The sequence below is a fragment of the Cryptomeria japonica genome, unplaced genomic scaffold, assembly GCF_030272615.1.
Source record: "Cryptomeria japonica unplaced genomic scaffold, Sugi_1.0 HiC_scaffold_237, whole genome shotgun sequence".
In the NCBI taxonomy this organism is placed as follows: domain Eukaryota; kingdom Viridiplantae; phylum Streptophyta; class Pinopsida; order Cupressales; family Cupressaceae; genus Cryptomeria; species Cryptomeria japonica.
In genome coordinates this window covers 102,501-127,500 of record NW_026729059.1, presented here as the reverse complement: position 1 = coordinate 127,500, position 25,000 = coordinate 102,501, and the positions used below count along the sequence as shown (strand labels likewise).

At 60.7% G+C, this 25,000-nt stretch overlaps 2 non-coding genes across 2 annotated transcripts; both read right to left on the bottom strand.

Moving 5' to 3' along the window:
- Window positions 1–4,454: 4,454 nt before the first annotated feature.
- LOC131869163 (5S ribosomal RNA) lies at window positions 4,455–4,573 on the bottom strand. The gene has a single exon (XR_009367558.1). It is a non-coding gene; the product is annotated as a 5S ribosomal RNA (ribosomal RNA).
- A 7,817-nt stretch (window positions 4,574–12,390) lies between these two features.
- LOC131869159 (5S ribosomal RNA) lies at window positions 12,391–12,509 on the bottom strand. The gene has a single exon (XR_009367554.1). It is a non-coding gene; the product is annotated as a 5S ribosomal RNA (ribosomal RNA).
- Between the last annotated feature and the right edge of the window lie 12,491 nt (window positions 12,510–25,000).

Genomic DNA, 25,000 nt, shown 5'->3' with positions numbered 1-25,000 from the left:
ACCTTGGTGCGCACAACTTGCCTGGGCTGCGCACCAGGAAGGGCTCAAGATGGCACCCGCGTTCCGTTTTTTTCACTATCTTTCAGAACGGAAATTTTAAAATCTCGTTTTTTTTTGCCTTTTCTGGAAATTAGTGAAGGCAGCGCATCAAAGGTGCGCAACGCTGGTGCGAACCTGGGAGCGCTCCGATGTGTGCTCCAAGGTGCGGCGTGCACGAAGTCGGACCCCGGTTTGCCCCGGGTGCGCACCTCGCGTGCACCTTGGTGCGCACACCTTGGCTGGGTTGCGCGCCCTGGTGGGCACCATGGTGCACACCAAGGAGCGCTCCGAAGTGTGCTCCAAGGTGCGGCGTGCACGAAGTCGGAGCCCGGTTTGCCCCGGGTGCGCACCTCGCGTGCACCTTCGCCGCGGTGGGCACCATGGCGTGCACGAAGTCGGAGCCCGGTTTGCCCCGGGTGCGCACCTCGCGTGCACCTTCGCCGGGGTGGGCACCTTGGTGTGCAGACCTTGGCTGGGTTGCGCGCCCTGGTGGGCACCATGGTGCGCACCAAGGAGCGCTCCGAAGTGTGCTCCAAGGTGCGGCCTGCACGAAGTCGGAGCCCGGTTTGCCCCGGGTGTGCACCTCGGGTGGGCACCTTGGTGCGCATGCCTTGCCTGGGCTGCGCACCAGGGCGGGCTCAAGATGGCACCCGCGTTCCTTTTTTTTCACTATCTTTCAAAACGGAAATTTTAAAATCTCATTTTTTTTTGCCTTTTTCTGGAAATTAGTGAAGGCAGCGCATCAAAGGTGCGCACCTCGCTGCCCACCACGGTGCGCAACGCCGGTGGGCACCCGGGAGTGCTTCGAAGTGTGCTCCAAGGTGCTGCGTGCACGTTGTCGGAGCCCGGTTTGCCCCGGGTGCGCACCTCGCGTGCACCTTCGTCGGGGTGGGCACCTTGGCTGGGTTTGCCCCGGCTGCGCTCCGAAGCGGGGTTATTGGAGCGCCGCCTCTTTTTTTGTCGGAGCGTTTGGTGGGGTTTCTCGCATTGGCTCTTCCCAGGCCCGGTTGTTGGGTGCGCTCCCACCCTGGCGCGCGCGAAGTTGGAAGTTGGGTTAATTGCCCGGGCGCGCACCTTCGCCAGGGTGGGCACCTTGGTGCGCACACCTTGGCTGGGCTGCGCACCAGGGCGGGCTCAAGATGGCACCAGCATTCCCTTTTTCTCACTATCTTTCAAAACGGAAATTTTAAAATCTCATTTTTTTTTGCCTTTTTCTGGAAATTAGTGAAGGCAGCGCATCAAAGGTGCGCACCTCGCTGCCCACCACGGTGCGCAACGCCGGTGGGCACCCGGGAGTGCTTCGAAGTGTGCTCCAAGGTGCTGCGTGCACGTTGTCGGAGCCCGGTTTGCCCCGGGTGCGCACCTCGCGTGCACCTTCGTCGGGGTGGGCACCTTGGCTGGGTTTGCCCCGGCTGCGCTCCGAAGCGGGGTTATTGGAGCGCCGCCTCTTTTTTTGTCGGAGCGTTTGGTGGGGTTTCTCGCATTGGCTCTTCCGAGGCCCGGTTGCCACCCTGGCGCGCACGAAGTCGGAAGTAGGGTTAATTGCCCGGGTGCGCACCTTTGCCAGGGTGGGCACCTTACCTGGGCTGCGCACCAGGGCGGGCTCAAGATGGCACGCGCGTTCCGTTTTTTTCACTATCTTTCAAAACGGAAATTTTAAAATCTCCTTTTTTTTTTGCCTTTTCTGGAAATTAGTGAAGGCAGCGCATCAAAGGTGCGCACCTCGCTGCCCACCTTGGTGTGCTCTGAGGTGCGCACCCGGGAGCGCTACGAAGTGTGCTCCAAGGTGCGGCGTGCACGTTGTCGGAGCCCGGTTTGCCCCGGGTGCGCACCTCGCCTGCACCTTGGCCGGGGTGGGCACCTTGGCTGGGTTTGCCCAGGGTGCGCTCCGAAGCGGGGTTACTGGAGCGCCCCCTCTTTTTTTGTCAGAGCGTTTGGTGGGGTTTCTCGCATTGGCTCTTCCCAGGCCCGGTTGTTGGGTGCGCTCCCACCCTGGCGCGCGCGAAGTTGGAAGTTGGGTTAATTGCCCGGGCGCGCACCTTCGCCAGGGTGGGCACCTTGGTGCGCACACCTTGGCTGGGCTGCGCACCAGGGCGGGCTCAAGATGGCACCAGCATTCCCTTTTTCTCACTATCTTTCAAAACGGAAATTTTAAAATCTCGTTTTTTTTTTGCCTTTTATGGAAATTAGTGAAGGCATCGCATCAAAGGTGCGCACCTCGCTGCCCACCTTGGTGTGCTCCGAGGTGCCCACCACGGTGCGCAACGCCGGTGCGAACCCGGGAGCGCCCCGATGTGTGCTCCAAGGTGCGGCGTGCACGAAGTCGGACCCCGGTTTGCCCCGGGTGCGCACCTCGCGTGCACCTTGGTGCGCACACCTTGGCTGGGTTGCGCGGCCTGGTGGGCACCATGGTGCGCACCAAGGAGCGCTCCGAAGTGTGCTCCAAGGTGCGGCGTGCACGAAGTCGGAGCCCGGTTTGCCCCGGGTACGCACCTCGCGTGCACCTTCGCCGGGGTGGGCACCTCGGCTGGGTTGCGCGCCCTGGTGCGCACCAAGGAGCGCTCCGAAGTGTGCTCCAAGGTGCGGCGTGCACGAAGTCGGAGCCCGGTTTGCCCCGGGTGCGCACCTTCGCCGCGGTGCGCACCATGGCGTGCACGAAGTCGGAGCCCGGTTTGCCCCGGGTGCGCACCTCGCGTGCACCTTCGGCGGGGTTGCGCGCCCTGGTGGGCACCATGGTGCGCACCAAGGAGCGCTCCGAAGTGTGCTCCAAGGTGCGGCGTGCACGAAGTCGGAGCCCGGTTTGCCCCGGGTGCGCACCTCGCGTGCACCTTCGGCGGGGTTGCGCGCCCTGGTGGGCACCATGGTGCGCACCAAGGAGCGCTCCGAAGTGTGCTCCAAGGTGCGGCGTGCACGAAGTCGGAGCCCGGTTTGCCCCGGGTGCGCACCTCGCGTGCACCTTCGCCGCGGTGGGCACCATGGCGTGCACGAAGTCGGAGCCCGGTTTGCCCCGGGTGCGCACCTCGCGTGCACCTTCGCCGGGGTGGGCACCTCGGCTGGGTTGCGCGCCCTGGTGCGCACCAAGGAGCGCTCCGAAGTGTGCTCCAAGGTGCGGCGTGCACGAAGTCGGAGCCCGGTTTGCCCCGGGTGCGCACCTCGCGTGCACCTTCGCCAGGGTGGGCACCTCGGTGCGCACACCTTCTCAATGTTTTCTTGCCTTTTCTGGAAATTGGTGAAGGCAGCGCATCAAAGGTGCGCACCTCGGTGTGCTCCGAGGTGCGAACCCGAGAGCGCTCCGAGGTGCCCACGAAGTCGAAAGTCGGGTTAATTGCATTGTTTTCCCCGGGTGCGCTCCGAGGTGCGCAACATCGGCGCGCACCAAGGAGGGCTCCGAAGTGTGCTCCAAGGTGCGCACGATGGCGTGCACCTCTGGTGCGCACGATTCGGAGCTCGGTTTGACCGGGGTGCGCACACCTTGGCTGGGTTGCGCACCTTTTGTGCGCTCCAAGGTGCGCACGAAGTCGGAGCTCGGTTTGCCCCGGGTGCGCACCTTCGCCAGGGTGCGCACCTTGATGCGCACGCCTTGGCTGGGCTGCGCACCTTGGTGGGCGCCATGGTGCGCACCTTTCGTGCGCTCCAAGGTGCGCACGAAGTCGGAGCTCGGTTTGCCCCGGGTGCGCACCTTGGTGGGCGCCATGGTGCACTCCGAGGTGCCCAAGATTGGTGCGCACCAAGGAGCGCTCCGAAGTGCGCTCCAAGGTGCGCGCGAAGTCGAAAGTTGGGTTAATTGTCCGGTTTGCCTCGGGTGCGCACCTTGCGTGCACCTTCGCCAGGGTGGGCGCCTTGGTGCGCACACCTTGGCTGGGCTGCGCACACCTTGGCACCCGCGTTTCCTTCATTTTAAATTTTTTTTTTTTACAATCTCTCAAGTGGGAAATTCTATAATCTCAACTTTTTTTGCCTTTTCAGGAAACTTTTGAATGGAGCGCATCATTGGTGCGCTCCGAAGTGTGCTCCAAAGCTCTCTCCAGCTGCGTGCACCTGCCCCGGCCGCGCACCCGGCCCCGCCCAGCTTCGCTCACCTGTCCCGGGCGTCTGGTGCGGAACCTTAGAGTAAGAAACATCACCGTGCACCTTGGCCAACGTGCGCGACTCGACCGAGCGCGCACTGGCCGAGGTGCACACCGATTTCACCTGGGTGCGCGTGCAGCACCTCGGGCGCACCGGGGTGCGCGCACAACGCCCGGGTTGCACCGTGGCCTGTGTGCTCGGGGCGCCTCGGGTGCGCGCTCGGTGTCGCCCCCCGCGCGCGCGGTAGTGCGGGCAGCGCACCCCGGCCCGGCCCGGCCCCGACGAGAACGCAAACGGGCAAAAGGTTTATTCAAATAGCATTGCGATGCCCGGCGAAAAACTAAAAAAGGGTGCAACACCGGGACTTCCCGGGAGGTCACCCATCCCAGTACTACTCCGGCCCAAGCGCGCTTAATTGCGGAGTTCTGATGGGATCCGGTGCACTAACGCTGGTATGATCGCACCCGTTATGAGCTTGTCGCAGTGTGTACTTAGCAAACCGCGACCCACGTGCGAATCCACCCCGGCCACCCACCCCCGTCGAGGTGCACACCCTCCCTCGCGAAGTGCGCCCCGTTCGCCAAGTGTGAGCCCTGCCCGGGTGCGCGCACCTTGCTAGGGCGTCGGGTGTGCACCCGGCCCGGCCTACGTGCGTGCACCTGTAGGGGGCGTCGTGTGCGTGCAGTGTCCCGTCTGCAACGCGGTGCCCACACACCACCTCGGGCGCAACGACCTGCGCTCACATGTGGGCCGAGTGCACCTTGGTGCATGTTCGGGGCGCCTCGGGTGCACGCTCGATCTTGCCCCGGTGCACCAAGGCGCTCGGTTTGCCCCGGGTGCGCACTTGGTGCAAGGTGGGCACCCAAAATAGGGATCAAGCACCAAAACACAAGTTTCGGGATGCAAAATGGGACCCAAGGACCACAAATGCGTTCCAAGACCCATGATGGGTCCACGAGAACAAAAATGTGTTCCGAGACTTAATAAACAAATATTGGGTTTTAGGAGAAGAAACATGCTCTGATGCCCAAAACGAGAATCGACCCCGAAAAGGCCACAGGCCAAAAGTGGGATGCGAGACAAAAAAAAATGGGACCCGAGGACCAAAATTGGGTTCCCAGGTCGAAGACAGGGCAACCGGACAAGAAACGACCTCTAAGGCTCGAAATGAGTCCCGACGACTAAAACTTGACAAGAAGCACCCATCAGGCACCCAACTCGACACCCATGGGATGCCGACCCACCCGGGCTTCCACCTAGCACACCTTGGCACCCACCCACCCTCGCACCCAACCTCGCACCCAACTTAGCACCTTTGAACCCACATTGGCACTCACCCTGACCCTGGCACCTTGGAACCCACATTGGCACTCACCTTGACCCTGGCACCCACCTTTGCACTCACCTTGGGACCCACCCTGGCTCCCACCTCGGCACCCACCCAGACACCCACCTTGGTTCCTTGGCACCCACCTTGGATCCTTGGCACCCACCCCGACACCCACCTTGGCACGCAACTTGGCTACTTGCCACCCACCTTGGCTCCTTGACGCCCACCCCGACAACCACCCCGTGACCTACCCTGGCTAGGGTTGGTGCACACCCACCCTGGTGCCCACCTTGGCACCCACCCTATGACCCACCTTGGCACGCACCTTAGTACCCACCCCGTTACCCACCCTAGGACCCACCCCGTGACCCACCTTGGCCAGGGTGGGTGCCTTGGTGCGCACAACTTGCCTGGGCTGCACACCAGGGCGGGCTCAAGATGGCACCCGCGTTCCGTTTTTTTCACTATCTTTCAAAACGGAAATTTTAAAATCTCATTTTTTTCTTTTTTTTGCCTTTTCTGGAAATTAGTGAAGGCAGCGCATCAAAGGTGCGCAATGCTGGTGCGAACCCGGGAGCGCTCCGATGTGTGCTCCAAGGTGCGGCGTGCACGAAGTCCGAGCCCGGTTTGCCCCGGGTGCGCACCTCGCGTGCACCTTCGCCGGGGTGAGCACCTTGGCTGGGTTGCGCGCCCTGGTGCGTACCAAGGAGCGCTCTGAAGTGTGCTCCAAGGTGCGGCGTGCACGAAGTCGGAGCCCGGTTTGCCCCGGGTGTGCACCTCGGGTGCGCACCTCGCGTGCACCTTCGCTGCGGTGGGCACCTTGGCTGGGTTGCGCGCCTTGGTGGGCACCATGCAGTGCACGAAGTCGGAGCCCGGTTTGCCCCGGGCGCGCACCTCCGCCAGGGTGGGCACCTTGGTGCGCACAACTTGCCTGGGCTGCGCATCAGGAAGGGCTCAAGATGGCACCCGCGTTCCGTTTTTTTCACTATCTTTCAGAACGGAAATTTTAAAATATCGTTTTTTTTTGCCTTTTCTGGAAATTAGTGAAGGCAGCGCATCAAAGGTGCGCAACGCTGGTGCGAACCTGGGAGCGCTCCGATGTGTGCTCCAAGGTGCGGCGTGCACGAAGTCGGAGCCCGGTTTGCCTCGGGTGCGCCCTGGTGGGCACCATGGTGCGCACCAAGGAGCGCTCCGAAGTGTGCTCCAAGGTGCGGCCTGCACGAAGTCGGAGCCCGGTTTGCCCCGGGTGTGCACCTCGGGTGGGCACCTTGGTGCGCATGCCTTGCCTGGGCTGCGCACCAGGGCGGGCTCAAGATGGCACCCGCGTTCCTTTTTTTTCACTATCTTTCAAAACGGAAATTTTAAAATCTCATTTTTTTTTGCCTTTTTCTGGAAATTAGTGAAGGCAGCGCATCAAAGGTGCGCACCTCGCTGCCCACCACGGTGCGCAACGCCGGTGGGCACCCGGGAGTGCTTCGAAGTGTGCTCCAAGGTGCTGCGTGCACGTTGTCGGAGCCCGGTTTGCCCCGGGTGCGCACCTCGCGTGCACCTTCGTCGGGGTGGGCACCTTGGCTTGGTTTGCCCCGGCTGCGCTCCGAAGCGGGGTTATTGGAGCGCCGCCTCTTTTTTTGTCGGAGCGTTTGGTGGGGTTTCTCGCATTGGCTCTTCCGAGGCCCGGTTGCCACCCTGGCGCGCACGAAGTCGGAAGTAGGGTTAATTGCCCGGGTGCGCACCTTTGCCAGGGTGGGACCTTACCTGGGCTGCGCACCAGGGCGGGCTCAAGATGGCACGCGCGTTCCGTTTTTTTCACTATCTTTCAAAACGGAAATTTTAAAATCTCCTTTTTTTTTTGCCTTTTCTGGAAATTAGTGAAGGCAGCGCATCAAAGGTGCGCACCTCGCTGCCCACCTTGGTGTGCTCTGAGGTGCGCACCCGGGAGCGCTACGAAGTGTGCTCCAAGGTGCGGCGTGCACGTTGTCGGAGCCCGGTTTGCCCCGGGTGCGCACCTCGCCTGCACCTTGGCCGGGGTGGGCACCTTGGCTGGGTTTGCCCAGGGTGCGCTCCGAAGCGGGGTTACTGGAGCGCCCCCTCTTTTTTTGTCAGAGAGTTTGGTGGGGTTTCTCGCATTGGCTCTTCCCAGGCCCGGTTGTTGGGTGCGCTCCCACCCTGGCGCGCGCGAAGTTGGAAGTTGGGTTAATTGCCCGGGCGCGCACCTTCGCCAGGGTGGGCACCTTGGTGCGCAAACCTTGGCTGGGCTGCGCACCAGGGCGGGCTCAAGATGGCACCAGCATTCCCTTTTTCTCACTATCTTTCAAAACGGAAATTTTAAAATCTCGTTTTTTTTTTGCCTTTTATGGAAATTAGTGAAGGCATCGCATCAAAGGTGCGCACCTCGCTGCCCACCTTGGTGTGCTCCGAGGTGCCCACCACGGTGCGCAACGCCGGTGCGAACCCGGGAGCGCCCCGATGTGTGCTCCAAGGTGCGGCGTGCACGAAGTCGGACCCCGGTTTGCCCCGGGTGCGCACCTCGCGTGCACCTTGGTGCGCACACCTTGGCTGGGTTGCGCGGCCTGGTGGGCACCATGGTGCGCACCAAGGAGCGCTCCGAAGTGTGCTCCAAGGTGCGGCGTGCACGAAGTCGGAGCCCGGTTTGCCCCGGGTGCGCACCTTCGCCGCGGTGGGCACCATGGCGTGCACGAAGTCGGAGCCCGGTTTGCCCCGGGTGCGCACCTCGCGTGCACCTTCGCCGGGGTGGGCACCTCGGCTGGGTTGCGCGCCCTGGTGCGCACCAAGGAGCGCTCTGAAGTGTGCTCCAAGGTGCGGCGTGCACGAAGTCGGAGCCCGGTTTGCCCCGGGTGTGCACCTCGGGTGCGCACCTCGCGTGCACCTTCGCTGCGGTGGGCACCTTGGCTGGGTTGCGCGCCTTGGTGGGCACCATGCAGTGCACGAAGTCGGAGCCCGGATTGCCCCGGGCGCGCACCTCCGCCAGGGTGGGCACCTTGGTGCGCACAACTTGCCTGGGCTGCGCACCAGGAAGGGCTCAAGATGGCACCCGCGTTCCGTTTTTTTCACTATCTTTCAGAACGGAAATTTTAAAATCTCGTTTTTTTTTGCCTTTTCTGGAAATTAGTGAAGGCAGCGCATCAAAGGTGCGCAACGCTGGTGCGAACCTGGGAGCGCTCCGATGTGTGCTCCAAGGTGCGGCGTGCACGAAGTCGGACCCCGGTTTGCCCCGGGTGCGCACCTCGCGTGCACCTTGGTGCGCACACCTTGGCTGGGTTGCGCGCCCTGGTGGGCACCATGGTGCGCACCAAGGAGCGCTCCGAAGTGTGCTCCAAGGTGCGGCGTGCACGAAGTCGGAGCCCGGTTTGCCCCGGGTGCGCACCTCGCGTGCACCTTCGCCGCGGTGGGCACCATGGCGTGCACGAAGTCGGAGCCCGGTTTGCCCCGGGTGCGCACCTCGCGTGCACCTTCGCCGGGGTGGGCACCTTGGTGTGCAGACCTTGGCTGGGTTGCGCGCCCTGGTGGGCACCATGGTGCGCACCAAGGAGCGCTCCGAAGTGTGCTCCAAGGTGCGGCCTGCACGAAGTCGGAGCCCGGTTTGCCCCGGGTGTGCACCTCGGGTGGGCACCTTGGTGCGCATGCCTTGCCTGGGCTGCGCACCAGGGCGGGCTCAAGATGGCACCCGCGTTCCTTTTTTTTCACTATCTTTCAAAACGGAAATTTTAAAATCTCATTTTTTTTTGCCTTTTTCTGGAAATTAGTGAAGGCAGCGCATCAAAGGTGCGCACCTCGCTGCCCACCACGGTGCGCAACGCCGGTGGGCACCCGGGAGTGCTTCGAAGTGTGCTCCAAGGTGCTGCGTGCACGTTGTCGGAGCCCGGTTTGCCCCGGGTGCGCACCTCGCGTGCACCTTCGTCGGGGTGGGCACCTTGGCTGGGTTTGCCCCGGCTGCGCTCCGAAGCGGGGTTATTGGAGCGCCGCCTCTTTTTTTGTCGGAGCGTTTGGTGGGGTTTCTCGCATTGGCTCTTCCGAGGCCCGGTTGCCACCCTGGCGCGCACGAAGTCGGAAGTAGGGTTAATTGCCCGGGTGCGCACCTTTGCCAGGGTGGGCACCTTACCTGGGCTGCGCACCAGGGCGGGCTCAAGATGGCACGCGCGTTCCGTTTTTTTCACTATCTTTCAAAACGGAAATTTTAAAATCTCCTTTTTTTTTTGCCTTTTCTGGAAATTAGTGAAGGCAGCGCATCAAAGGTGCGCACCTCGCTGCCCACCTTGGTGTGCTCTGAGGTGCGCACCCGGGAGCGCTACGAAGTGTGCTCCAAGGTGCGGCGTGCACGTTGTCGGAGCCCGGTTTGCCCCGGGTGCGCACCTCGCCTGCACCTTGGCCGGGGTGGGCACCTTGGCTGGGTTTGCCCAGGGTGCGCTCCGAAGCGGGGTTACTGGAGCGCCCCCTCTTTTTTTGTCAGAGCGTTTGGTGGGGTTTCTCGCATTGGCTCTTCCCAGGCCCGGTTGTTGGGTGCGCTCCCACCCTGGCGCGCGCGAAGTTGGAAGTTGGATTAATTGCCCGGGCGCGCACCTTCGCCAGGGTGGGCACCTTGGTGCGCACACCTTGGCTGGGCTGCGCACCAGGGCGGGCTCAAGATGGCACCAGCATTCCCTTTTTCTCACTATCTTTCAAAACGGAAATTTTAAAATCTCGTTTTTTTTTTGCCTTTTATGGAAATTAGTGAAGGCATCGCATCAAAGGTGCGCACCTCGCTGCCCACCTTGGTGTGCTCCGAGGTGCCCACCACGGTGCGCAACGCCGGTGCGAACCCGGGAGCGCCCCGATGTGTGCTCCAAGGTGCGGCGTGCACGAAGTCGGACCCCGGTTTGCCCCGGGTGCGCACCTCGCGTGCACCTTGGTGCGCACACCTTGGCTGGGTTGCGCGGCCTGGTGGGCACCATGGTGCGCACCAAGGAGCGCTCCGAAGTGTGCTCCAAGGTGCGGCGTGCACGAAGTCGGAGCCCGGTTTGCCCCGGGTACGCACCTCGCGTGCACCTTCGCCGGGGTGGGCACCTCGGCTGGGTTGCGCGCCCTGGTGCGCACCAAGGAGCGCTCCGAAGTGTGCTCCAAGGTGCGGCGTGCACGAAGTCGGAGCCCGGTTTGCCCCGGGTGCGCACCTTCGCCGCGGTGCGCACCATGGCGTGCACGAAGTCGGAGCCCGGTTTGCCCCGGGTGCGCACCTCGCGTGCACCTTCGGCGGGGTTGCGCGCCCTGGTGGGCACCATGGTGCGCACCAAGGAGCGCTCCGAAGTGTGCTCCAAGGTGCGGCGTGCACGAAGTCGGAGCCCGGTTTGCCCCGGGTGCGCACCTCGCGTGCACCTTCGGCGGGGTTGCGCGCCCTGGTGGGCACCATGGTGCGCACCAAGGAGCGCTCCGAAGTGTGCTCCAAGGTGCGGCGTGCACGAAGTCGGAGCCCGGTTTGCCCCGGGTGCGCACCTCGCGTGCACCTTCGCCGCGGTGGGCACCATGGCGTGCACGAAGTCGGAGCCCGGTTTGCCCCGGGTGCGCACCTCGCGTGCACCTTCGCCGGGGTGGGCACCTCGGCTGGGTTGCGCGCCCTGGTGCGCACCAAGGAGCGCTCCGAAGTGTGCTCCAAGGTGCGGCGTGCACGAAGTCGGAGCCCGGTTTGCCCCGGGTGCGCACCTCGCGTGCACCTTCGCCAGGGTGGGCACCTCGGTGCGCACACCTTCTCAATGTTTTCTTGCCTTTTCTGGAAATTGGTGAAGGCAGCGCATCAAAGGTGCGCACCTCGGTGTGCTCCGAGGTGCGAACCCGAGAGCGCTCCGAGGTGCCCACGAAGTCGAAAGTCGGGTTAATTGCATTGTTTTCCCCGGGTGCGCTCCGAGGTGCGCAACATCGGCGCGCACCAAGGAGGGCTCCGAAGTGTGCTCCAAGGTGCGCACGATGGCGTGCACCTCTGGTGCGCACGATTCGGAGCTCGGTTTGACCGGGGTGCGCACACCTTGGCTGGGTTGCGCACCTTTTGTGCGCTCCAAGGTGCGCACGAAGTCGGAGCTCGGTTTGCCCCGGGTGCGCACCTTCGCCAGGGTGCGCACCTTGATGCGCACGCCTTGGCTGGGCTGCGCACCTTGGTGGGCGCCATGGTGCGCACCTTTCGTGCGCTCCAAGGTGCGCACGAAGTCGGAGCTCGGTTTGCCCCGGGTGCGCACCTTGGTGGGCGCCATGGTGCACTCCGAGGTGCCCAAGATTGGTGCGCACCAAGGAGCGCTCCGAAGTGCGCTCCAAGGTGCGCGCGAAGTCGAAAGTTGGGTTAATTGTCCGGTTTGCCTCGGGTGCGCACCTTGCGTGCACCTTCGCCAGGGTGGGCGCCTTGGTGCGCACACCTTGGCTGGGCTGCGCACACCTTGGCACCCGCGTTTCCTTCATTTTAAATTTTTTTTTTTTACAATCTCTCAAGTGGGAAATTCTATAATCTCAACTTTTTTTGCCTTTTCAGGAAACTTTTGAATGGAGCGCATCATTGGTGCGCTCCGAAGTGTGCTCCAAAGCTCTCTCCAGCTGCGTGCACCTGCCCCGGCCGCGCACCCGGCCCCGCCCAGCTTCGCTCACCTGTCCCGGGCGTCTGGTGCGGAACCTTAGAGTAAGAAACATCACCGTGCACCTTGGCCAACGTGCGCGACTCGACCGAGCGCGCACTGGCCGAGGTGCACACCGATTTCACCTGGGTGCGCGCGCAGCACCTCGGGCGCACCGGGGTGCGCGCACAACGCCCGGGTTGCACCGTGGCCTGTGTGCTCGGGGTGCCTCGGGTGCGCGCTCGGTGTCGCCCCCGCGCGCGCGGTAGTGCGGGCAGCGCACCCCGGCCCGGCCCGGCCCCGACGAGAACGCAAACGGGCAAAAGGTTTATTCAAATAGCATTGCGACGCCCGGCGAAAAACTAAAAAAGGGTGCAACACCGGGACTTCCCGGGAGGTCACCCATCCCAGTACTACTCCGGCCCAAGCGCGCTTAACTGCGGAGTTCTGATGGGATCCGGTGCACTAATGCTGGTATGATCGCACCCGTTATGAGCTTGTCGCAGTGTGTACTTAGCAAACCGCGACCCACGTGCGAATCCACCCCGGCCACCCACCCCCGTCGAGGTGCACACCCTCCCTCGCGAAGTGCGCCCCGTTCGCCAAGTGTGAGCCCTGCCCGGGTGCGCGCACCTTGCTAGGGCGTCGGGTGTGCACCCGGCCCGGCCTACGTGCGTGCACCTGGAGGGGGCGTCGTGTGCGTGCAGTGTCCCGTCTGCAACGCGGTGCCCACACACCACCTCGGGCGCAACGACCTGCGCTCACATGTGGGCCGAGTGCACCTTGGTGCATGTTCGGGGCGCCTCGGGTGCACGCTCGATCTTGCCCCGGTGCACCAAGGCGCTCGGTTTGCCCCGGGTGCGCACTTGGTGCAAGGTGGGCACCCAAAATAGGGATCAAGCACCAAAACACAAGTTTCGGGATGCAAAATGGGACCCAAGGACCACAAATGCGTTCCAAGACCCATGATGGGTCCACGAGAACAAAAATGTGTTCCGAGACTTAATAAACAAATATTGGGTTTTAGGAGAAGAAACATGCTCTGATGCCCAAAACGAGAATCGACCCCGAAAAGGCCACAGGCCAAAAGTGGGATGCGAGACAAAAAAAAATGGGACCCGAGGACCAAAATTGGGTTCCCAGGTCGAAGACAGGGCAACCGGACAAGAAACGACCTCTAAGGCTCGAAATGAGTCCCGACGACTAAAACTTGACAAGAAGCACCCATCAGGCACCCAACTCGACACCCATGGGATGCCGACCCACCCGGGCTTCCACCTAGCACACCTTGGCACCCACCCACCCTCGCACCCAACCTCGCACCCAACTTAGCACCTTTGAACCCACATTGGCACTCACCCTGACCCTGGCACCTTGGAACCCACATTGGCACTCACCTTGACCCTGGCACCCACCTTTGCACTCACCTTGGGACCCACCCTGGCTCCCACCTCGGCACCCACCCAGACACCCACCTTGGTTCCTTGGCACCCACCTTGGATCCTTGGCACCCACCCCGACACCCACCTTGGCACGCAACTTGGCTACTTGCCACCCACCTTGGCTCCTTGACGCCCACCCCGACAACCACCCCGTGACCTACCCTGGCTAGGGTTGGTGCACACCCACCCTGGTGCCCACCTTGGCACCCACCCTATGACCCACCTTGGCACGCACCTTAGTACCCACCCCGTTACCCACCCTAGGACCCACCCCGTGACCCACCTTGGCCAGGGTGGGTGCACCCACCCTGGTGCCCACCTTGGCACCCACCCATCCTAGCACCCAGCCTGTGACCGGGCTTGGAACCCAACCTTGCACCCGCACCCGTCTTGGCCAGTGTGGGTGCGCACCCATCCTGGCACCCACGTTGTGACACACCCTTTAACCCACGCACCCTAGCACCCACGTTGGCACCCACCTTGGAACCCAACCTAGCAACTTGGCACCCACCCCGTGACCCACCTTGGCATCCACCATAGCAGTCGCCGACTTGGCACCCACCTCGGCACCCACCTTGACACTTGTGGACCCACCTTGCCACTCACCCTAGCATCGACCCATCCTAGCACCCACCCTGGCACCTTTGCACCCTAGCACTCACCCATCCTAGCACCTAACCTGTGACCCACCTTGACACTCACCCTCGCACCCACCTTGGAACCCAACCTAGCACCCACCCACCCTGACACCAACCCTAGCACCTACCCACCCTTGCACCCACCCTGTGACCCATCTTGGCACCCACCCATCCTACCACTCAACCTATCACCCACCTTCTCACCCACCTTGGCATCCACCTTAGCACCCACCCACACTGGCACCTTGGCACCCACCTCGGGCAAGGTGGGTGCACACCCACCCTGGCACCCAATTTAGAACCCACCGAGCATGTTACCCACCTTGGCACCCACATTGCAGCCCACCCTAGTACCCACCCTATGACCCACATTGGCATCCACACCCTAGCACCCAGGCACCTCGACACCCGCCTTGACACCCACCCTAGCACTGAACCTGTGACCCACCTTGGAACTCACCCTAGAACCCACCCACCCTGTGAACCACCTTGGCATCCACCTTAGCACCCACCCACCTTGGCACCCACTCTAGCACTCACCCATCCTAACACCCAACTTGTTACCCACCTTGGCACCCGCCCTCGCGTCCACCTTGAAACCCACCCTAGCACCCACCCACGCAGGAGCCCACCTTGGCACCCAACCTAACACCCACGCATCCTGGCACCCAACTTGTGACCCACCTTGGAACCCACCCTAGTACCCACCTTTGAACCCACTATATCACCAACCCACCTTGGCACCCACCCTATGACCCTCTTTGGAATCCACCCTAGCACGCACCCACCCTGGCACCCACCATGGAGCGCACCCTAGCACCCACCCACCTCGGCACGCACCTCAACACCCACCTTGGTGTGCGCACTGCGCCAACCTCTCAAAGACCCTATGTGGTGCGCTCCAAAGTGTACACCTTTGGTGCGCTCCAAGGTGCGCACCTTTGGTGCACACCGAGGTGCACACCAAAGTGTGCACCGAGGTGAGCACCAAAGTGCACTCCAGGGTGCACACCAAGGCGTGCACCTTTGGTGCGGTCAATGCAAACGAATTCGGAAGTTGGGGTCGATGTCCTAATCGCTGCTGCAGACTACACGTATGAGAATCGGACAAATAGCTTTATATAGGGGAGGTGTTGCGTTTGATGGGTCGACTCCCCTGGTTGTGTGCACTGCACCAACTTCAAAGACCCTGTCTTGTTTAAGAAGTCAAAAGTTGGGGTGGATGTCCTAATCATTGCTGCAGTCTACGCATGTATGAGAATCAGACAAATAGCTTATATAGGGGAGGTGTTGCATTCGGTGGGTTGACTCCCCTGGTTGTGCGCACTGCGCCAACCTCAAAGACCCCGCATAGCAGAAGAAGTCGGAAGTCGGATTTTGGTGAGCACCAAGGCGTGCACCTTTGGTGCGGTCAACGCAGACGAATTCAGAAGTTGGGGTGGATGTCCTAATCGTTGTTGCAGGCTACACATGTATGAGAATCAGACAAATAGCTTATATAGGGGAGGTGTTGGGTTTGATGGGTCAACTCCCTTGGTTGTGCGCATTACGCCAACCTCAAAGACCTTGTTTTCGTTAAGAAGTCAAAAGTTGGGGTCAATGTCCTAATGGCTCCTGCAGGCTACACATGTATGAGAATCGGACAAATAGCTTATATAGGGGAGGTGTTGGGTTTGATGGGTCGACTCCCCTGGTTGTGCGCATTACGTCAACCTCAAAGACCTTGTTTTCGTTAAGAAGTCAAAAGTTGGGGTCGATGTCCTAATTGCTCCTGTAGACTACACATGTATGAGAATCAGACAAATAGCTTATATAGGGGAGGTGTTGGGTTTGATGGGTTGACTCCCCTAGTTGTTCGCATTACACCAACCTCAAAGACCTTGTTTTCGTTTAGAAGCCGAAAGTTGGGGTCGATGTCCTAATTGCTCCTGCAGGCTACGCATGTATGAGAATCAGACAAATAGCTTATATAGGGGAGGTGTTGGGTTTGATGGGTCGACTCCCCTGGTTGTGCGCATTGCGCCAACCTCAAAGACCCTGCATTGCGGATGAAGTCGAAAGTCAGAGTTTGGTGTGCTACAAGGTGTGGTCGAAGGTGCTCACCTAGGTGTGCACCTTTGGAGCACAGGAAAAGTGCCCTCCAAAAGTGCGCACCTTTGGAGTGCACAAAAGTGCCCTCCAAAAGTGCGCACCTTTGGAGCGCAGAAAAGTGCCCTCCAAAAAGTGCCCTCCAAAAGTGCGCACCTTTGGAGCGCAGAAAAGTGCCCTCCAAAAAGTGCCCTCCAAAAGTGCGCACCTTTGGAGCGCAGAAAAGTGCCCTCCAAAAAGTGCCCTCCAAAAGTGCGCACCTTTGGAGCGCAGAAAAGTGCCCTCCAAAAAGTGCCCTCCAAAAGTGCGCACCTTTGGAGCGCAGAAAAGTGCCCTCCAAAAAGTGCCCTCCAAAAGTGCGCACCTTTGGAGCGCAGAAAAGTGCCCTCCAAAAAGTGCCCTCCAAAAGTGCGCACCTTTGGAGCGCAGAAAAGTGCCCTCCAAAAAGTGCCCTCCAAAAGTGCGCACCTTTGGAGCGCAGAAAAGTGCCCTCCAAAAAGTGCCCTCCAAAAGTGCGCACCTTTGGAGCGCAGAAAAGTGCCCTCCAAAAAGTGCCCTCCAAAAGTGCGCACCTTTGGAGCGCAGAAAAGTGCCCTCCAAAAGTGCGCACTTTTGGTGCGCACCAAGGCGCTGGTTCGGTCGTTGCAGGCGAGTTCGGAAGTTGGGGTCGATGTCCTGAGCGGAGGTGCAAACTACACAGGTGTCGGAATCGGACAAATAGCTTATATAGGGGAGGTGTATGCTTCGATGGGTCGACTCCCCAGGTTGAGCGCACCGCGCCAACCTCAAAGACCCTACGGTATGGATGAAGTCGGAAGTTGGGTCCGATGACCGATTCGATTAGTAGGTATGCTCATGAGGTCGGAATTTGGGTCCGATGACCTGCCATGTGCAGGAAGGCGAATGTTGACACTGTGCGTTGCAAGGTGCACACCAAGGCGCTGGTGCGGTCTTTTTAGTCGAGTTCGGAAGTTGGGGTCGATGTCCTGATCGGAGGTGCAAGCTACACAGGTGTGGGAATCGGACAAATAGCTTATATAGGGGAGGTGTATGCTTCGTTGGGTCGACTCCCCGGGTTGAGCGCACCGCGCCAACCTCAAAGACCCTACGGTATGGATGAAGTCGGAAGTTGGGTCCGATGACCGATTCGATATGTAGGCATACTCGCGAGGTCGGAATTTGGGTCCGATGACCTGCCACGTGCAGGAAGGCGAATGTTGGCACTGTGCGTTGCAAGGTGCGCACCAAGGCGCTGGTTCGGTCGTTGGAGGCGAGTTCGGAAGTTGGGGTCGATGTCTTGATCGGAGGTGCAAACTACACAGGTGTGGGAATCGGACAAATAGCTTATATAGGGGAGGTGTATGCTTCGTTGGGTCGACTCCCCGGGTTGAGCGCACCGCGCCAACCTCAAAGACCCTACGGTATGGATGAAGTCGGAAGTTGGGTCCGATGACCGATTCGATATGTAGGCATACTCGCGAGGTCGGAATTTGGGTCCGATGACCTGCCATGTGCAGGAAGGCGAATGTTGGGACTGTGCGTCGCAAGGTGCGCACCAAGGCGCTGGTGCCGTCGTTGCAGTCGAGTTCGGAAGTTGGGGTCGATGTCCTGGTCAGAGGTGCAAACTACACAGGTGTGGGAATCGGACAAATAGCTTATATAGGGGAGGTGTATGCTTCGATGGGTCGACTCCCTGGGTTGAGCGCACCGCGCCAACCTCAAAGACCCTACAGTATGGATGAAGTCGGAAGTTGGGTCCGATGACCGATTCGATACGTAGGCATATTGGCGAGGTCTGAATTTGTGTCCGATGACCTGCCATGCGCAGGAAGGCGGAATTTGGGTCCGATGACCGAGTTGATGGCGTGCCATGCGCAGAAAGGCGGAATTTGGGTCCGATGACCGAGTTGATGTTGATGGCCCGCCATGCACAGGAAGGCGGAATTTGGGTCCGATGACCGATTTGAAGGCGTGCCATACGCAAAAAGGCGGAGTTTGGGTCCGATGACCGAGTTGATATTGATGGCCCGCCATGCGCAGGAAGGCGGAATTTGGGTCCGATGACCTGACATACGCATGGAGTCCGACTCGGGGGCCGATGTTCGATTCGATGACTTGCATTGTGGGTAAAGTCGGAAGTTGTGGTCTTTGACCCGATTCGATGACCAGACTTCGGCTGCTTGAGAATCGGACAAATAACTTATATAGGGGAGGTAGTGTTCTCGAGCATCCTCCCCCCGTGCCCGTTTATGTCGATTGATGCTGGTGCTCGACTGGTTGGAGCGCTCGGATGCAAAAATCTTGCACCAGGATTTATCGATTGTGATGGACACGGCAAGTCTCCTGATTGCTATGCAGGAGCTCATCGTGAATCTCTATGCGGCCTTGGTATGGACTCGACCTGCGGAATGGTTCGGCAATGGTAGTCGCTCCAACACGTCCTTGCAATGGCCACAGAGGTGATTCGACTAGAGCTCCAGTCTAGCTTTTGGGTTGCTTGGCGGACTGGTATAGCCGCGATCGAGTTCCGGCCATGAACGTTTTAGATAGCTCTTGGGCTTTCTGGGACGGAAGTCGGAAGTTTGGGCTGTTGTCCGATTTGATGACCATTCTTCGGATGTGTGAGAATCGGACAAATAACTTATATAGGGGACTGTGTTGTCTCACGCAGCCCCCTCCGTGCCCCTCTATCTCGACCGATGTTGGTGCTTGAAAGGGTTGGGATCGCTCGGATTTATAAACGTGAACCACCATTTGTCGAGTGTGAGGGACGCGGCAGGTCTCCTAAATGCTATGCGGGCGCTCTCTGAGAATCTCTATCCGGCCTCGACACAGACTAGTCTTGCTGAATGGTTTGGCACTGGTAGTCGATCCAACACGTCGTTGTTGTGGCCGCCTAGGCGATTCGATTCGAGCCCCCGTCTAGCTTTTGGGTTGCTTGGCGGATTTTGCCCTATCCGCAAGTGAGCTCGGTCCCTAAACGTTCGAGAAACCCGATTGCTATGCGCCGACTCTCTTTCTTGCGAGCCTCCATCTAGCTTTTGGGTCTCTACGGAACGGAAGTCGGAATCTGGGACCGTTGTTTGATTCGACGAGGCAGACTACGGTTGTGCGAGAATCGGACAAATAACTTATATAGGGGAGGTGTTGACTGGAGCATTCTCCCCCGTGCCCCTCTAACTCGACCAATGCTGGCGCTCGAACGGTGGTAGCGCTCGGATTTTCATTGAGCGCCAGCATTGGTCGATTTAGAGGGGCATGCGAGATTCCCGAATGCTATGCGAGGGCTCTAACGGAAATGTCTATTGGTTTCGGTATGGATGCAATTGCGAGTGGTTCGGCAAAGGTAGTCGTTCCGATGCGTCCATGTCGTGGCCAAATCGATAATTCGATTTGAGCCCTCGTATAGCATTTGGGTCTCTCGATGTGATTCCGCATTCCAGTCCCTTTGGGCACTGCTTGAGCCGCATCCCAGGGGGTTCCCTTCCCAATAATCTGCCTCGCAACCCGATTGCTATGCGGTGAGGCTCCTCGGCCGCCTCGGAACTATCTGTGTATCAGACGCATCGCGGGATAAGGGGTTGGCAACGGTAGTCGCCCCAAGCGCGTCCGATGCTTGGACCATTCCGAGGCGGCCCTGAAGCCTCTTCCGTCTAGCCGTTGGGTCCTTCTCGCCGCATCCCTCGCCTCGCAACCCGATTGCTATGCGGTGAGGCTCCTCGGCCGCCTCGGAACTATCTGTGTATCGGACGCGTCGCGGGATAAGGGGTTGTCACTGGTAGTCGCCCCAAGCGCGTCCGATGCTTGGACCATTCCGAGGCGGCCCTGAAGCCTCTTCCGTCTAGCCGTTGGGTCCTTCTCGCCGCATCCCTCGCCTCGCACCCCGATTGCTATGCGGTGAGGCTCCTCGGCCGCCTCGGAACTATCTGTGTATCGGACGCGTCGCGGGATAAGGGGTTGTCATTGGTAGTCGCCCCAAGCGCGTCCGATGCTTGGACCATTCCGAGGCGGCCCTGAAGCCTCTTCCGTCTAGCCGTTGGGTCCTTCTCGCCGCATCCCTCGCCTCGCACCCCGATTGCTATGCGGTGAGGCTCCTCGGCCGCCTCGGAACTATCTGTGTATCGGACGCGTCGCGGGATAAGGGGTTGTCATTGGTAGTCGCCCCAAGCGCGTCCGATGCTTGGACCATTCCGAGGCGGCCCTGAAGCCTCTTCCGTCTAGCCGTTGGGTCCTTCTCGCCGCATCCCTCGCCTCGCACCCCGATTGCTATGCGGTGAGGCTCCTCGGCCGCCTCGGAACTATCTGTGTATCGGACGCGTCGCGGGATAAGGGGTTGTCACTGGTAGTCGCCCCAAGCGCGTCCGATGCTTGGACCATTCCGAGGCGGCCCTGAAGCCTCTTCCGTCTAGCCGTTGGGTCCTTCTCGCCGCATCCCTCGCCTCGCACCCCGATTGCTATGCGGTGAGGCTCCTCGGCCGCCTCGGAACTATCTGTGTATCGGACGCGTCGCGGGATAAGGGGTTGTCACTGGTAGTCGCCCCAAGCGCGTTCGATGCTTGGACCATTCCGAGGCGGCCCTGAAGCCTCTTCCGTCTAGCCGTTGGGTCCTTCTCGCCGCATCCCTCGCCTCGCACCCCGATTGCTATGCGGTGAGGCTCCTCGGCCGCCTTGGAACTATCTGTGTATCGGACACGTCGCGGGATAAGGGGTTGTCACTGGTAGTCGCCCCAAGCGCGTCCGATGCTTGGACCATTCCGAGGCGGACCCGAAGCCTCTTCCGTCTAGCCGTTGGGTCCTTCTCGCCGCATCCTTCGCCTCGCACCCCGATTGCTATGCGGTGAGGCTCCTCGGCCGCCTCGGAACTATCTGTGTATCGGACGCGTCGCGGGATAAGGGGTTGTCACTGGTAGTCGCCCCAAGCGCGTCCGATGCTTGGACCATTCCGAGGCGGACCCGAAGCCTCTTCCGTCTAGCCGTTGGGTCCTTCTCGCCGCATCCCTCGCCTCGCACCCCGATTGCTATGCGGTGAGGCTCCTCGGCCGCCTTGGAACTATCTGTGTATCGGACGCGTCGCGGGATAAGGGGTTGTCACTGGTAGTCGCCCCAAGCGCGTCCGATGCTTGGACCATTCCGAGGCGGACCCGAAGCCTCTTCCGTCTAGCCGTTGGGTCCTTCTCGCCGCATCCCTCGCCTCGCACCCCGATTGCTATGCGGTGAGGCTCCTCGGCCGCCTTGGAACTATCTGTGTATCGGACGCGTCGCGGGATAAGGGGTTGTCACTGGTAGTCGCCCCAAGCGCGTCCGATGCTTGGACCATTCCGAGGCGGACCCGAAGCCTCTTCCGTCTAGCCGTTGGGTCCTTCTCGCCGCATCCCTCGCCTCGCACCCCGATTGCTATGCGGTGAGGCTCCTCGGCCGCCTTGGAACTATCTGTGTATCGGACGCGTCGCGGGATAAGGGGTTGTCACTGGTAGTCGCCCCAAGCGCGTCCGATGCTTGGACCATTCCGAGGCGGCCCCGAAGCCTCTTCCGTCTAGCCGTTGGGTCCTTCTCGCCGCATCCCTCGCCTCGCACCCCGATTGCTATGCGGTGAGGCTCCTCGGCCGCCTTGGAACTATCTGTGTATCGGACGCGTCGCGGGATAAGGGGTTGTCACTGGTAGTCGCCCCAAGCGCGTCCGATGCTTGGACCATTCCGAGGCGGCCCCGAAGCCTCTTCCGTGTAGCCGTTGGGTCCTTCTCGCCGCATCCCTCGCCTCGCACCCCGATTGCTATGCGGTGAGGCTCCTCGGCCGCCTTGGAACTATCTGTGTATCGGACGCGTCGCGGGATAAGGGGTTGTCACTGGTAGTCGCCCCAAGCGCGTCCGATGCTTGGACCATTCCGAGGCGGACCTGAAGCCTCTTCCCTCTAGCCGTTGGGGCTTTCTCGCCGCATCCCTCGCCTCGCACCCTGATTGCTATGCTGTGAGGCTCCTCGGCCGCCTTGGAACTATCTGTGTATCGGACGCATCGCGGGATAAGGGGTTGGCAGTGGTAGTCGCCCCAAGCGCATCCGATGCTTGGACCATTCCGAGGCGGCCCTGCAGCCTCTTCCGTCTAGCCGTTGGGGCCATCTCGCCGCATCCCCCACCTCGCACCACGATTGCTATGCGGTGAGGCTCCTTGGCCGCCTCGGAACTATCTGTGTATCGGACGCATCGCGGGATAAGGGGTTGTCACTGGTAGTCGCCCCAAGCGCGTCCGATGCTTGGACTATTCCGAGGCGGCCCTGCAGCCTCTTCCGTCTAGCCGTTGGGGCCATCTCGCTGCATCCCCCACCTCCTCGGCCGCCTCGGAACTATCTGTGTATCGGACGCATCGCGGGATAAGGGGTTGGCAGTGGTAGTCGCCCCAAGCGCGTCCGATGCTTGGACTATTCCGAGGCAGCCCTGCAGCCTCTTCCGTCTAGCCTTTGGGGCCATCTCGCCGCATCCCTCGCCTCGCACCCCGATTGCTATGCGGTGAGGCTCCTCAGCCGCCTGGGAACTATCTTCGTATCGGACGCATCGCGGGATAAGGGGTTGTCACTGGTAGTCGCCCCAAGCGCGTCCGATGCTTGGACTATTCCGAGGCGGCCCTGTGGCCTCTTCCGTCTAGCCGTTGGGGCCATCTCGCCGCATCCCCCACCTCGCACCCCGATTGCTATGCGGTGAGGCTCTTCGGCCGCCTTGGAACTATCTTCGTATCGGACGCATCGCGGGATAAGGGGTTGTCACTGGTAGTGGCCCCAAGCGCGTCCGATGCTTGGACTATTCCGAGGCGGCCCTGCAGCCTCTTCCGTCTAGCCGTTGGGGCCATCTCGCCGCATCCCCCACCTCGCACCCCGATTGCTATGCGGTGAGGCTCCTCGGCCGCCTTGGAACTATCTTCGTATCGGACGCATCGCGGGATAAGGGGTTGTCACTGGTAGTCGCCCCAAGCGCGTCCGATGCTTGGACTATTCCGACGCGGCCCTGTGGCCTCTTCCGTCTAGCCGTTGGGGCCATCTCGCCGCATCCCCCACCTCGCACCCCGATTGCTATGCGGTGAGGCTCCTCGGCCGCCTTGGAACCATCTTCGTATCGGACGCATCGCGGGATAGGGGGCTGTCACTGGTAGTCGCCCCAAGCGTGTCCGATGCTTGGACCATTCCTAGGCGGCCCTGAAGCCTCTTCCGTCTAGCCGTTGGGGCCTTCCCGCCCCATCCCTCGCCTCGCACCCCCGATTGCTATGCGGTGAGGCTCCTCGGCCGCCTTGGAACCATCTGTGTATCGGACACATCGCGGGATAAGGGGTTGGCACTGGCAGTCGCCCCAAGCGCGTCCGATGCTTGGACCATTCCGAGGTGGCCCTGAAGCCTCTTCCGTCTAGCCGTTGGGGCCTTCCCGCCCCATCCCTCGCCTCGCACCCCGATTGATATGCGGTGAGGCTCCTCGGCCGCCTTGGAACTATCTGTGTATCGGACGCATCGCGGGATAAGGGGTTGGCACTGGTAGTCGTCCCAATCGCATCCGATGCTTGGACCATTCCGAGGCGGCCCTGCAGCCTCTTCCGTTTAGCCGTCGGGGCCTTCCCGCCGCATCCCTCGCCTCGCATCCCGATTCCTATGCGGTGAGTCTTCTCGGCCGCCGCGGAACTATACCTGTTATTGCTACTGCATCCTTCGGCTGGTAACCTCCTCTGCCGCCTTGGAACGTTCTCTTTGTCGGACGCGTCGCGGGATAAGGGGTTGGCACTGGTAGTCGCCCCAAGCGCGCCCGATGCATAGACCGCTCCGAGTCGACCTTGCTTTCAGCCTCTCACATGCATAGACCTCTCTGAGTCGACCCTGCAGCCTCTCACGTTTAGCCTTTGGAATCTCGCCTCACAACATGATTGCTATCCTTGATGCATCCCTTGCCTCGAGCCCTGATTGCTTTCTTGGCTGCATCCCTCCTCTCCTCACAGCCCGGTTGTCATCACTGCTTCATCCGTCGCTTCATGCATTCTGGCTGCTGGGCCCTTCCCACCGCACACCTCGATTGCTATCTCTTCTGCATCACACACCCCGATTGCTATCTCTGCTACATCCCTCGGCTCTCACTTCTGCATCCTTCGCCTCACACCTCGATTGCTATCAATGCTGCATCCGTAACCTCACACCCCGATTGCTATGCGGGGAGGCTCCTTGGCCGCCTTGGAAATTTCTGTGTGTCGGACGCACCGCGGGATAAGGGGTTGGCACTGGTAGTCGCCCCAAGTGCGCCCGATTCTTAGACCGCTTCGAGGTGACCTCGTAGCCTCTTTCGTCCAGGCTTCCTGCCTTCAACGCCCTTTTTACACCTCGATTGCTATGCGCGGGCTCGTTGGCGTCTATCACCTCTCTGCGAAGAGTGGCACGATGATTGTTGGGGTAAATCGTAGCAGTCCGATCTCTGGCCTTGGGCCATTGTGAGGGCTGATCGATTTCCTGTGCGCATCTCGTGTTCGCCCAGTAACAGACTCGACGACTTGTAATCGGTCTTGTTCCCGATTGTTCCTGGAGGTAGTCTTCGGAACTCTTGGATTTGACCTGTCACTCGAACTGTCCTCTTCCGAGGATGCTTGTGTGTGTGTGCTTGTGCCATTTCCTTGGCGGTATTAACGAGATATTAAAGAGCGGAGTGAGCGCCTCGCCCAGCTATGTTTGGGGCTCTCACTCCCTTACCCGGTGTGCGACCGCTTTGCACGTAGGTTGCGGAGCATCGCGACTCTTTCGATGTTTGGCGGTTGTCTTCCGGTGATGCGTTGGTCCCGAAGTGCACGTTACTAGC